The 12,868-nt window shown below is 44.3% G+C and overlaps 1 protein-coding gene across 1 annotated transcript in view; it reads right to left on the bottom strand.

Moving 5' to 3' along the window:
• The window catches only part of LOC124237268 (ubiquitin carboxyl-terminal hydrolase 46), a 62,184-nt gene that overhangs the window by 39,630 nt on the left and 9,686 nt on the right, over positions 1 to 12,868 (bottom strand). The gene's annotated exons all lie outside the window — the stretch shown is intronic.

Raw genomic sequence — 12,868 nt, 5'->3', positions numbered from 1 at the left:
GGGCTGGAGGAGAGGCATGGGGGAGGGGCAGAGGGTAGACAGTCACAGCTTTACTGAGAAAATGCAATGTCCAAGGGATACTGTGAATAACAAAGAAATACAATCTAAAACCTAACAATTCTCAAATGCATCAAATGAGTAAGCCACACGAACCCAAGTTTAACACTCCAATGTGGTAATAATAGTAACAGTTACTGGGTACTCCTACTATGTGCCAGGGACCATGCTATTTATTCTCACAGCTGTCCTATAAGGTAAGTACTGTTACAATCCCCATTTAACAGACAGGAGTTGAAGGCTCAGAAGGGTTAAGAATCTGCCCAAGGACCACAGTCAGTAAGTGGCAGAGCTGGGACTCGGACCCAGGAGTCAGACTCAGGAGCCCAAGGTCTTAACCAAATGCTCTGCGGAGCAGTCAGTCAAACAAAACCATTTACTGAGCCCCGCTAAGGGGGCCAAGTGCTCACAGGCAACAGCACACTGATTACCATTCCTCCCCAAGGCCTGGCCGAGTCTGCTAGGATTAGGAAAAGTGCCCAAAGTTTAGTCCGACAAGGTAAGCAGTTTTGGGGTGGGTAGGATCCAGCCCCACGTGTACCCGCGGCTCCACCATCATTCTACAACCATCTCGTGTTCTCAGGCCATCGTGGAAGACTCACAGCTCACGGAATCTCAAAGATTTGGGAGACAGGTATTTTAAAAAGAAAAAGAACCCGTTACGTTTTATAAAAAATAAATCTGCTGCTGCTACTTATTCTGGACTCCTATAATTAGCATTTGTCTCAGGAAGAAATGGCCAAAAAGTGGGCTGAGAACCAGTCAAAATGGTCTTGTGTCAACGAGCAAACATTAAATGCAAAATAACCCAATTCTAAGCAAACAGAACCACAGAAGAAACAGCACGTTCCATCCCCTTATCACAATATAATATAATCCATTACACTGTTCCACCAATCGAAATTCCTTTACCCATCACCTGGGACTGAGTTCATTGGTCGTCTGTGTGCACAACAGTTTCATTATCTTTGGGGGGGGGGGGGGGGGGGAGGGGTTCATTGCCTTCACAATAATGCGACCCTTGTGTACAAGGCTGAATTTTTTAAATAATACTTATATTATAGCAGTATTTTAAGATATAGACAAAAATCACTAAAATTTTTCAATAAAGCTACATCTTAATCATAAATCAACGTAAATAATGTGTATTAAATATACTCATAGCCATTTCTGAAGCAACATTAGAATATATGGCTTAGTGCCCAGGAGGAATGTCAGATATAAAAGTATAGCACATGGAGACAGATCTCATTAAATCTTTCTTTATGAGGTAGCCATATATGCAAGTTAATCCATGATTTTTGCTATTTGGGTATTCTTGCATTGAGTCTGCTTTTTTCTACCCATCTTAATATTTTCCCATTGGAGGGGGAGTTGGCGGGGATAGGGCGGGGGGATTCATACTAAGGACAGCGACCCAGGCAGCAGTGATTAAGAGAATCACCCTGGACACAGGGACCCTGGAGGCAGTATGAGGGGAGCACCGATAATGCAGCATGGAGAAAGAAGAAAGTGAGCTAGCAGTATCTTCTGTGAGATCTGGCTTCCTTGAGATCAACGCTTCCTCGCCAGCCTTCATTCTCTTGCATAACACCTGCATACACAAGGTCTGTGAGGGTCAGGAGGGGAGGTCAGCCGGGCCCTGGTCCTCAGTGCTGCTTCCAGACCACCGCCCCTTCACCCTCTTGTCAAAACACCTGCCGTTCTGAGCCCGTGCCTCCTAGCGCTGAACATACCCCTTCCTTTCTCCTCGTCTTGGCTGACCCCCCCATTCACAGAAGGGCTACCTTTATACTCCATCTCCTGCCATCATCCTGGGTGGTTTCAATACCCATGTGGAGGAGCCTTCTCCCACCCTGCCCTCTCAGCAACTCGATGTCCTCTTTTCCAACTGTTTTTTATTCCACTCCACTTTGTTATATTCCACCCCACTTCAGCTATTCACTCCCAAAGATATATGCTGGATCTGGTCACCACCCTACAATCCACCCAGGCTCGGCTCTGCCTGCTGCTTCTTAAGCATCACAGCTACACTTAAACCTCGCCGGAACCTCTCACTCCTCTACCTTCTTATTCAGTTTAGAGTCTATGGATCATGACTCCAATTGCTCTTATAAACACCCTTTACCCTGTCCTTTGGTCATGCCGCATGGCAAAAAACTAACCCAGTAGGAACCAAATTATTCACCTTCTCTGAACATACATCCAGACAGATGTGAAATGCTGGTGGGAAAAAAGTCACAACCAAGCTGACTGGATTCACTAGAATTCACCAACTTCAAGTGGCCTTCAACACGTCCCACATTCCAACAATAATTCTGTACTGCATTCATTCTCCATGCCACAGTGACAATTTCCAACTTTCCCCAAGCTCCTCAAAATTTCAACATCTTTGCCCCTCTTGCTTTTCCCACTCAACAGAGGAAAGAAAAATTAAACTAGCAGAGAGGGACTCCCTTAATTTTGCACTCCCAAACCTTCAAACCTATGTGCCTCCCTCTGCTAAAGATGGAGATCTCTCTCTGGTCCAAGGCCAGTGTCCCCTCCACTGCTATATCCTTCCCATCAGAATTTAACGTGCTTAAGTGTCTCTCATATTAAAAATACATACATAGGGGCCGGCCCCGTGGCTGAGTGGTTAAGTTCGCGCGCTCCGCTGCAGGCAGCCCAGTGTTTCGTTAGTTCCAATCCTGGGCGCGGACATGGCACTGCTCATCAAACCACGCTGAGGCAGCGTCCCCACATGCCACAACTAGAAGAACCCACAACGAAGAATACACAACTATGTACCTGGGGGCTTTGTGGAGAAAAAATTAAAAAATAAAAAAATCTTAAAAAAAAAAACACATACATACACACTCTGCCACACGTCTCCCCAGTTATCAGCCTGTTTATCATCTTCTCTTCACAACTAAGCTTCTTTAAACAACTGCCTATTCTGAAATACTTACAAATGAATCTGATAATTTCTAAGATTTGTTTCAAATAATCTAGAGGGGAGAAGTGGGGGCTGGGGACAAAATTGTGTAGTTGAAGCTGAATGAGGGGTATGTGGGGCTCATTATACTATTCTGTTTATGTGTCGCTTAATGATGGGGATATGGTCTGAGAAATGCACTGTTAGGCAATTTCATTGCTGTGTGATCACAGAGTGTACTTATACAAACCTAGATGATGCAGCCTACTACACACCTAGACTCTATGGTACCAATCTTATGAGACCACCATTGTATATGCGGTCCATCATTGACCGAAACGTTGTTACATGGTACATGACTATATGTGTAATGTATAGGAAGAATAACAGTCTCCCAAAGATGTCCAGGTCCTTAATCCCAGAACTTGTGACTGTATCACCTTACATGGCAAAGGGAAACTCAGGTTGTATATAGACTGAATTTGCTAATCAGCTGACTGTAAAATAGGGGGGTTGCCTTGGATTATCCAGTTGGGCCCAATGTAATCACCAGCATCCTTAAGAGCGGGAGACAGAAGCAGAACCACAGATCAGAGTGATGCAATGCGGGAAGGACTCAACTCGCCTTTGCTAACTTTGAAGATGGAGGAAGGGGCCAGGAGCCAACGAACACGGGCAGCCTGTAGAAACTTAAAAGGCAAGAAAACAGACTCTCCGCTAGAGCCTCCAGGGAGAACGCAGCCCTGCGCCGCCTTCATTTCAGCCCAGGGAGACCCATTTCTGATTTCTGACCTCCAGAACTGTAAGATAATAAATTAGTATTGTTTAAGCCACTAAATTAATGGTCATTTATTACAGCAGCAATAGGAAACTAATACGATATGTTTGAAGTTTTCCACAATATCCTTTAAGATTTGTCTCGACTTCCTCACCTCCAATCTCTCCCCAAAACAGACCCTTCTGGATTCTACTCCACTTCATTCCTGATGAGCCCCAACACTGCCAACTCCAGGGGGTGCTTCTAGCTGTTGGCTTTCTCAGGGCACTCCTCCCTCTCTGTTGGCTCCAGGCAATAACCATTCACATGGCTTCAATCAGCAGCTATGTGCCAACCATTGCCAACTCTTTACCTTCATCCCAGAAACCTCATTTCTGAGCTCACTCAGCCTGGATGAGGGCCCACATTCCCACCTGCTTGTCTCATAGGCCCTCAAAATCAATCTGCTCAAAACTAGACTTTCCCTTCCCCTCAAATCCAATCTTTTCCTAATGTTTCCCCATTTAGTAAAGGACTGCCACCCTCCTCTCGTCTCACGCCCAACATCCCCCTCTGCGCTCCACACCCATCCATCACAGCATCCTATGGATCCAGTCTCCATAAATCTCTCAAGTCCATTTGCTTCTCTTTCATCTCCTACCACCAGCATCTCACATCTGAAATACAACAGCCTCCTAAGTGGCCTCCAACATCCACCTACCCCACCTCTAACCTCACTGTCAACACAGCAGCAAAAGTGTTCTTTCTAAATATGAATTTGCTTTAAATCCTCCAGTGGTTTCCAGTACTGTCTCCAACATCACCCCTGGCCACTCACTCCCTCCTACACTTGACCTTCACAACGGCCTCTGTTCTAGTCCCCAAATACCTCAAGTTCCCTCCCACCCATCACCTGAACGCTCCTCCCCCACTGCTTCCCCTGGCTGTACCCTAGAGGCCTTCTCCAGGAACTCATCACTGACCACCCCTACACTCAGGTAGTCCTTGTGACAGACGGGGCCCCTCAAAGATGTCCACACCCTAATTCCTGAAACTTATGAGTATGTCACCTTACGTGGTGAAAGGGACTTTACAGGTATGATTAACTTAAGGATCTTGACTTGGAAAGATTATCCTGTAATATCTGGGTGGGCCCAGTGTCATCACACGGGTCCTTATGAGAGGGAGGCAAGAGTATCAGAGTCAGTGAGGAGATGGGACGACAGAAGCAGAGTTCAGAGAGATCTGAAGATGCTACACTGCTGGCTTTGAATGAAAGAAGGGGCTGTGAGCCAAGGAATACAGGCAGCTGCTAGAAACTGGAAAAGGCAAGGAAACACATTCTCTCCCCGAGCCCCTGGAAAGCTGCGCAGCCCTGCTGACACCTGGATTTTAGGACTACTGACACTCCAGGGCTCAAAAAGAATAAATGTGCATCATTTTAAGCCACTAAGCTTGTGGCAATTTTTTACAGCAGCAACAGGAAACTGATACACCCACAGAACACATAACCTCTACTCCCCACTCACAGCATCTCTATGGCCTCTATACCTAGCTGCAAAGAAGCTTGGTAAATGTGGTATTTACCTGAGCAGCCAGCATCAGCTAAAACTAGAAATGGAAGGATATGAGGGAACATCCAGCAGTCAATGTCTCAGATGGTCCTCACAACAAAGTTTGTAACAGAAAAAAGCAGAAATAACTTGAACTGGTTAAATAATTACAGGAATCCATATGATGGAATACCATGTAGCTATTTAAAAAAGTAAAGTTGCTCTATAGCTACTGCTATGAACACTTGTCCAAGATACAGTGAGAAGGAAACACATGTTAGAGAGTACCAATGTGCAGGACAATACTGGAACCGTCATTCATTCAACCAACAGCCACTGAGCCCTGCTTTGTGCCCAGCACTACTTGCATCTGAGGGACACAAGGTGAAGAGAGCAGACCAGGCCTGCATTCAATGCCTACATTTTAACAGAGGCCCCTTTAAGAATGAGAAATTATTGACACTAGTCACCAATGTCTAGGAGTAGGGCTGGAAGATGAGGTCACTGAGGGGCTTTTCATTTTCTCTTCTCAACTGTTAGAATTTTTTACTATGAGTATATATTATTTTCGTCATTAAAAGTTTAATAAAAAGTTAGCAAACTAACATCCTGTAGACCAGTTATCAAAGGCCCACAGTACACACCTCAGCGCTGTATCGGCCATTTTTTTCCCCCCAGTATGACTTCCCTTTGATTCTGGTCCCTTCCTCTCTCCTGGCCTTAGTTTCCTGGCTGAGAGGTGGGGTTGCCGACATCCAGCCTGCCTATCGCTCAGGGTGGCAAAGAATCAAGCAAAACAGGGAACAGGACCTGCACACTGTCAACTGCAAGGTGCATTACAATCCCGAGAGCCTGCGCTTCGACTGCTAGGCCCAGCACAGTGACACAAAGGGCAAAAGGGAGGGACTGAAAATAATCATTCCATGACCAGATGCTGAACAAAAGTTACCTATGGCGGCAAATCACAGGGTCTGGAGGTATAGGAAACATAGAGTTCTTACTGCCATCAGTAAAAAATTTGGTAACCTTTGAAAAACAATGCACCACTTTATTAAAAGTAGAATCTGGGCTGGGACAAGTTCCAACAAGAAGACTGTAATGTTAGCTCTCCAAAGCACTTTCGAGAGCAATTCTGTGACTGCCGAGGGGTGCTACAAAAACACAAAACAAACAACAACAAGTCGGCAAGGATGCATCATAAATGCATAAGATGGGAATAGAAAGGCATTTCTCTTTAAAGCAATTTTAAAAGCAATTTATAAGGAAAACATGTTAGAATTTCTTCCTTTGAAGAGTGAGAAGGAGACAGATCTTGGCTCAGGGGGATGATATAATCAGAACGATGGCATTGCAATGTCTATAAAAACCAATGAGAACATTACAATAATATGGGGGAGCCTAAACAAAAAACCCAGAGACCAGGAAGGGTCCTTGGAGATCAGCTGGACCATTTCACAGATGAAAACACCAAGGCGCGGAGAAGTACACTTACCTGCCCAAGATCACCCCAAGGCGGCCCATTTTTCTGCATCCTAGGACAGGCAGCCTCTCTTTCAAGTTTATACAAAGTAGAGAAGGGACACAGGAAAGGCCAAAAATAACATGTAAGGATTTCTAAGTACCCAGACAATCAGTCATTAATTATAAACCAGGAATTAAAATATATGACAGCAGAGGTGAATGTTGTTACTAAAACCACATTTTTAGGTCTGTGTTCAAAAGGCTATCTTACTTATCAAGTGTTTTCAAAGTACAAAAGGACATAAAGGGCTAGTTTTCAAAAAGACTAGTATTGCTAGACTTCTGATGACAAACGGTCATCCCTACAGCCTTACAGAGAGAGTGAAGCAAAATGAAGAGATGCAGCCCAAGATCTCAGGATGAGTCAGGAGCTGCTTGCCAGAACTCAAGGATGGTTAAGGAGGAATTAAGGCCAGTGGTTCCCCAGACATCATTGGTAGTAATCATAATAATAGATAACACATAAATAGCACTTACTGTGTCCAGTCCCTGCTCTAATACTTGATGTGTATTTTACTCATTTTCACCCTCATAATAACCCCACGAGGTGGATACCATTATTGTCCCCATTTTAAAGATGAGACAACTGAGACACAGAGAAGGTAAATAACTTTATCCAAGTTGACACAGCTACTAAGTAGTGGAACTGGGTTTGAACTCACATGATCTGGCTCTAGAGTGTGTGCTCCCAGCCACTACACAATAGTGACTCTCAAGGATGCAGAGTCCCCTCAGAATCTCAGAATTGCAGGAATTCAAGAACTGAAGAGACTGAAGGAGTCACAGAGTTGTACAGGTGAACAAATACCTGTGAGGGACCCCTCAAATATTCTAGAATGAGGAACACACATACCCTTTTCTGTAAAATCTCCACAGAATGCTGCAACCTACTTAAAGAAAATGTAAAATTGAAGTTGGAAGTCAGGAGAAACTTGAGATGTAGTCATGAGGAAAAGAGATTTTTTCCAAAATGGTTTCAAGGGTTGTGAATCTTTACTTAGCCAAATAGGAAAAGAAAATAATATTGTTTACAAAGGCAGAAAAACAGCATTGAAAAGCAAAAATGAGTTTTAAGGAGTAAACCATTTTACCCCTAATAAGGGAATAACGTATAATCTTACTCCCTTGACTTCTAAAGTTTTGGATACTGACAATAATATAACAAAAACAAGGGAACAGAGAAAGAGCCCACCAGAAGTATGCAAAACGATATGTGTTAATAGATTAACACAGCTCATCTCTCAGTGCTGCGATTACGGCAGGGGAAGGGACACAGGCGAATGGTCATAAATTATACATCAGGAAAAAAATTACCAATACTTTTCATCCAAAGACAGCTGCAAAATCTCTCTTACACCTCCAAAAGACAGAAATGCAGATTGCAATTCTGAGCCTCCTGACTCAGAACTAGTGTAGCCAGTTCTCTGTTCCTCTTCCCCTTCGGCTCCTCTGGTTCCCGCCTCCTCACCGTCTGGCTTCAACGTCACTTCTTCAAAGCTACCTTTCCTGACCCTTCCCTCCCACAGAATCCTGTATGCAGCTTTATAAAATCTATCACAATTTGCAATAACACACTTATTTGTGATTATTAAACATGTTTTCTGAACACTGAACTACAGGTTGGCGAATGACAGTCTACGGGCCAAATCCGGCCCACCAACTATTTTCGTAAATAAAGTTTTATTGCAATACAGCCACAATCATTCACTTATTGTAGCTACTTTCACAAGACAATACCAGCATGGAGTACTTGTCACAGTCCACAAAGCCTAAAATATTTACAATCTAGCCCTTTACTTAAAAAGTTTGCCAATGCCTCCCCTAGACCATGAACTCTATAAAGACAGGGATTACATCTGATTGGTTTGCCAGGACCTAGCAGAGCATCTGGCATATAAAAGGCACTTAAATTTGCTGACTGACTAACTTGGGAAGCACGGGCAGGGTACGCGGTGTGTGCCACTTGTTGTTCAGAGAACTTTACGTCTATATACTCATTTAATCTTGTCCACTAATCCAAGGCAGATTATACTCATTATCCCCATTCTCCTTATGAAGACATGGAGGGAAGCTGCCCAAACTCACTCAGCCAGTAAAGGCAGAGCCACAACTCAAACCCAGGCCGTTCTGTTCCAGAGTCTGAGCTCCTGACCACAAGTCAGAGGAGATGAGCTTTTCATTCATACTTTTAGAAATTCCTTCGCTGTAGACATAGGGACTGGGCAGGGAGCCAGGACTGTTTCTGAGCATGCCTTCGTTGGCTGCTGGCTGTCACAAGTTACCCAACCACTGGGCGCACAATACTCAGAGTGGTTGTGGATGCCAGCGCTGCTTAGACAGCAGACAGGTCACCCAGGCCCACAGAGCAACGATGAGCAAAACTCTCCCTCCAGGGTAAATCACTAACGGGGACTTTCTACCCCCATTTTATAGGTGAGAGAAATGAGGTGAACGGAGATTAGGAAACTTGCCAAGGTCAAGGGTTCTATGAGGCAGAGGTCAGCCGTGAACTCACGATTTTAATACTATTACACTACAACCCCAACTGCCGGTCCAAGAGTGCTCACCCACCTCCCAGGCCTCTCCAGGCTTCCACAGTGCCAGCCACCCAAGGAAGGCAGTTGAAGGGCACTTGCATTCTGCGCCATGAGAGCATGTCATTTCCATGCCTGGTATGATATTGGGTAGGAAGAAATAACTGGAAAAAAACCTCAACAGGACTTCATTTAATGATCATAACATAGAAGTAACAATGTCTGCTACTGAAGAAAGACGACCCTGGGATACCTAATGGGCGTAAAGAACAGTGAGAGACTGTGGCTCGTAAAACAACTCTCCCCACGTCTAGAGACAGTTTAACAAAGTCCTCACACGAAGATAAAATTTCAACTCAAAAGCAGAACAAAGAATACTGGGCCTGTGTCTGTCTTCTGGCTGACAGTGGAGAAGGAGGAAATATTCACCCATAGTCAGTAAACTCAGTGAGCTAGAGGAACATCATTCCCAATCCAATGTTTTGCAAAGCCACCAAATGCCTCCTCCATTATGAGATCTCTTAAGCTCCTACTTTGCCCAAAAGTACCCCTCCCATCACTTCTCTGAAAAGCAGCACGGGGAGCACGGGATCCTGGCAAAGCCTCAGGTCAAAAAGACCAACTCTGCAAATTTGACTAATAGGGCGATTTCAAGCATTCCCCTCATCCCCTCTCTCTAGTTCAAGCTCGAGGTCGGCTTCCTCAGTAGAAATCCAGGACACCAGTATCCCCTCCTCACAGCGTGGGAGAACTGCCTGCGTGGGTTTGTGTGGCATCCCTGCCCTTGGGAACCAAGCCTTTCAGAATCAGTACAGTTGTGCGCCGCTTAACAACAGAGGTCCGTTTTGAGAAATGGGTCCATAGGTAATTTCATCACTGTGCAAACATCTTAAGAGTGTACTTACACAAACCTGAACGGTATAGCCTACTACACGCCTAGGCTCTATGGTACTAATCTTATGGGACCCCCATGGTACACACGGCCCGTCGTTGACCGAAACATCATGCAGCATGTGACTGTATCACACCACCAGAGATATTTTATTCTAATGTAACGAAAACATCCTGTAATATACTGATTGTAATGTATAAAGTATAAAAGTCTGTGCTGTCTTCTCCCATCCCCAAACTGGATGGCAATGGGAGAAGAGAGATGGAGCAAGGATGTCTTTAGAACAATATTACTCAAAGTGTTAACACTGCCACGAGCTTGGTTCAGAAACCGTAAACGTGCATAACGAATGGATAGAGTAATTTTCTGTCATTTGGTAATAAAAAATTGGAGTTTGCATTTTATGTATCTTTGGGGTTTTTATTCCATTTTGCTAATAATTCTTTTTTATTGATTTTACAAAAATATCTGTCTGCGACAGATTGAAAATAAAAATAAAACTGGTTCTTCCCTACAGACTTTGAACATAAGTGCCAACAGCAAAACAGTTAAATGAAATTGAGCTTGTTTTCTTAAATGTGTGAATAGCTGCTCCAGCTCACTCCTAATAAGAGAAATGCAAACTAAAAATATACTAAGACACCATTTTTCCCCTGACTGGCAAAGATCAAAAGGTTTTTGGATAGCATACTGCTTTGGCAAGGCTGTGGGCAACAAGAGTTGCATATATTGCGGGTGGAGGGCAATTAGGCAAAACCCATTAAAGTTACAAATGCAAATCCATTTCTAGGAAGTCAGTGGACAGATATACTCCCACACATGCAAAATGACGTATGGACAAAATTGTTTCCTGCAGCCTTGTTTGTAAAAACCAAGGACTGAAAAACTACCTTCACACCCAACAGTGGGGGCCTGGTTAAGTGAATTCAATACATTCAAGCAACTGAATACTCTGCAGCCATAAAAAAATAAGGAGGATGCTCTTCAGATACTAGCACAGACCAACCTCCAAGAGACAAAAAGCAAGGGGCAGATCAGGACAGATTAGTATATGTACTATTTGTGTTTTTAAAAACTAGGGGAGAAATATAAACATGTTCGCTTGTATATGCAAAGATACCTCTGAATGGGAGCAAAAGAAACTGCAAATATTGACAAGAATTGGATGGTGGGTATATTTTCAACATACATCCTTTTGTACTATTTGAAATTTCTACCATGTGAACTCACATTACCTTTTCAAAAACTTTACTTAAAAATTTTTTAAAAAAAAAGAAAGGAAACTGAACTTAGCTACTTGGTGTATTTCTCAGTTAGGAATAGCTAACTGTGTAAACCAATAAAACAAAAGGGTATGTTGCATGCTTATTAGATGACTAAAATTCTTTTACCACATGAGGCGCCCTCATTATCAGGAAAAGGAAAATCGCTGTATTCCGACTGATGATTTTGAAAGCACAGCCTAGCATCATCAGCACTGCGTCTTTCAATGTCATCTCGGTGGGAAATCACAGCTTCTTTCTCCTTTTGTCCGCTTCATGCATGTCACCTCCCTGGTCCTGGCTCTAATTGGAAGCCACAGCTAGATTACAACGTGCTTGCTCATCTCCTGAGCACTCACCACAGGAATGGTTCTTAACAATTAGACACCCAGAGAGGCCGAAGTCACCTGCCCAATGTCACAAGAGCTACAAAGTGGCAGGGTCAGGACTGGAACCCGGGACCTCGGATCCCTAGCTCAGGGCTCTTTCCACTACATCATTTGGACTCCTTTGCTACTGGGAAAAACAGGCACACTAGAAGAAAACAGTAATAAAATGGCCAGGCACTGGGCTAAGCATTACAAATAAAATGATCCCAGGGAAGCCACACACGGCCTCGGGAAGGTAAGTTCTCTTGTCACCCACGTTATGGATGAGAAGCAGAGTCTCTGAGAAGGTCGATAATGGCAAGCTCTCACACCCAACCAACAGCAGAGTGGACACTCCAACCAGATCACATCCACAGGCTACCCACCTCCCAGGGAAGCTCACCAACCCGTAATCTGCAAACCAGTAGCCAGTTATTTGAACCACCATAAGGAATCTCATCTGAGACCACGTCTCCCAAACTATGTGCTGTGAATCCTGGAAGGAGGCGCAATAATCTTAGGCAGCACAAGGATGAACATTTTTAACGTTAGCTACTATGTTTTTGAAATATATTAGAAAAGCACAGAGCCAGCCCTGGTGGTCTAGTGGTTAAGATTTGGTGCTCTCACCTCCATGGCCTGGGTTTGCTTCCCAGTCAGGGAACCACACCACCCATCTGTCAGCTGTCATACTGTGGTGGGTTGCATGTTGCCGTGATGCTGAAAGCTCTGCTCCAGTATTTCCAATACCAGAAGGGTCACCCATGGGAGACAGGTTTCAGTGCAGCCTGCAGACTAGACTGACTAGGAAGGGAGAGGGACCTGGCCACCCACCTCCAGAAAAAAATGGCATGAAAATCGCCCGAATAGCAGCAGAGCATTGTCTGATACAGCCCAGAAGGGGAGAGGATGGCGCAGAAAGACGGGGCAGGGTTCCGCTCTGCTGTACACAGGGTCACCAGGAGTCGGAACTCACTCAACAGCACTCACAACAAAGAAAAGCATAT

This window comes from Equus quagga, chromosome 3 (assembly GCF_021613505.1).
Source record: "Equus quagga isolate Etosha38 chromosome 3, UCLA_HA_Equagga_1.0, whole genome shotgun sequence".
NCBI classification, from domain to species: domain Eukaryota; kingdom Metazoa; phylum Chordata; class Mammalia; order Perissodactyla; family Equidae; genus Equus; species Equus quagga.
Note: the sequence above shows the minus strand (reverse complement) of the source record. Positions and strands in the feature narration are given on the sequence as shown.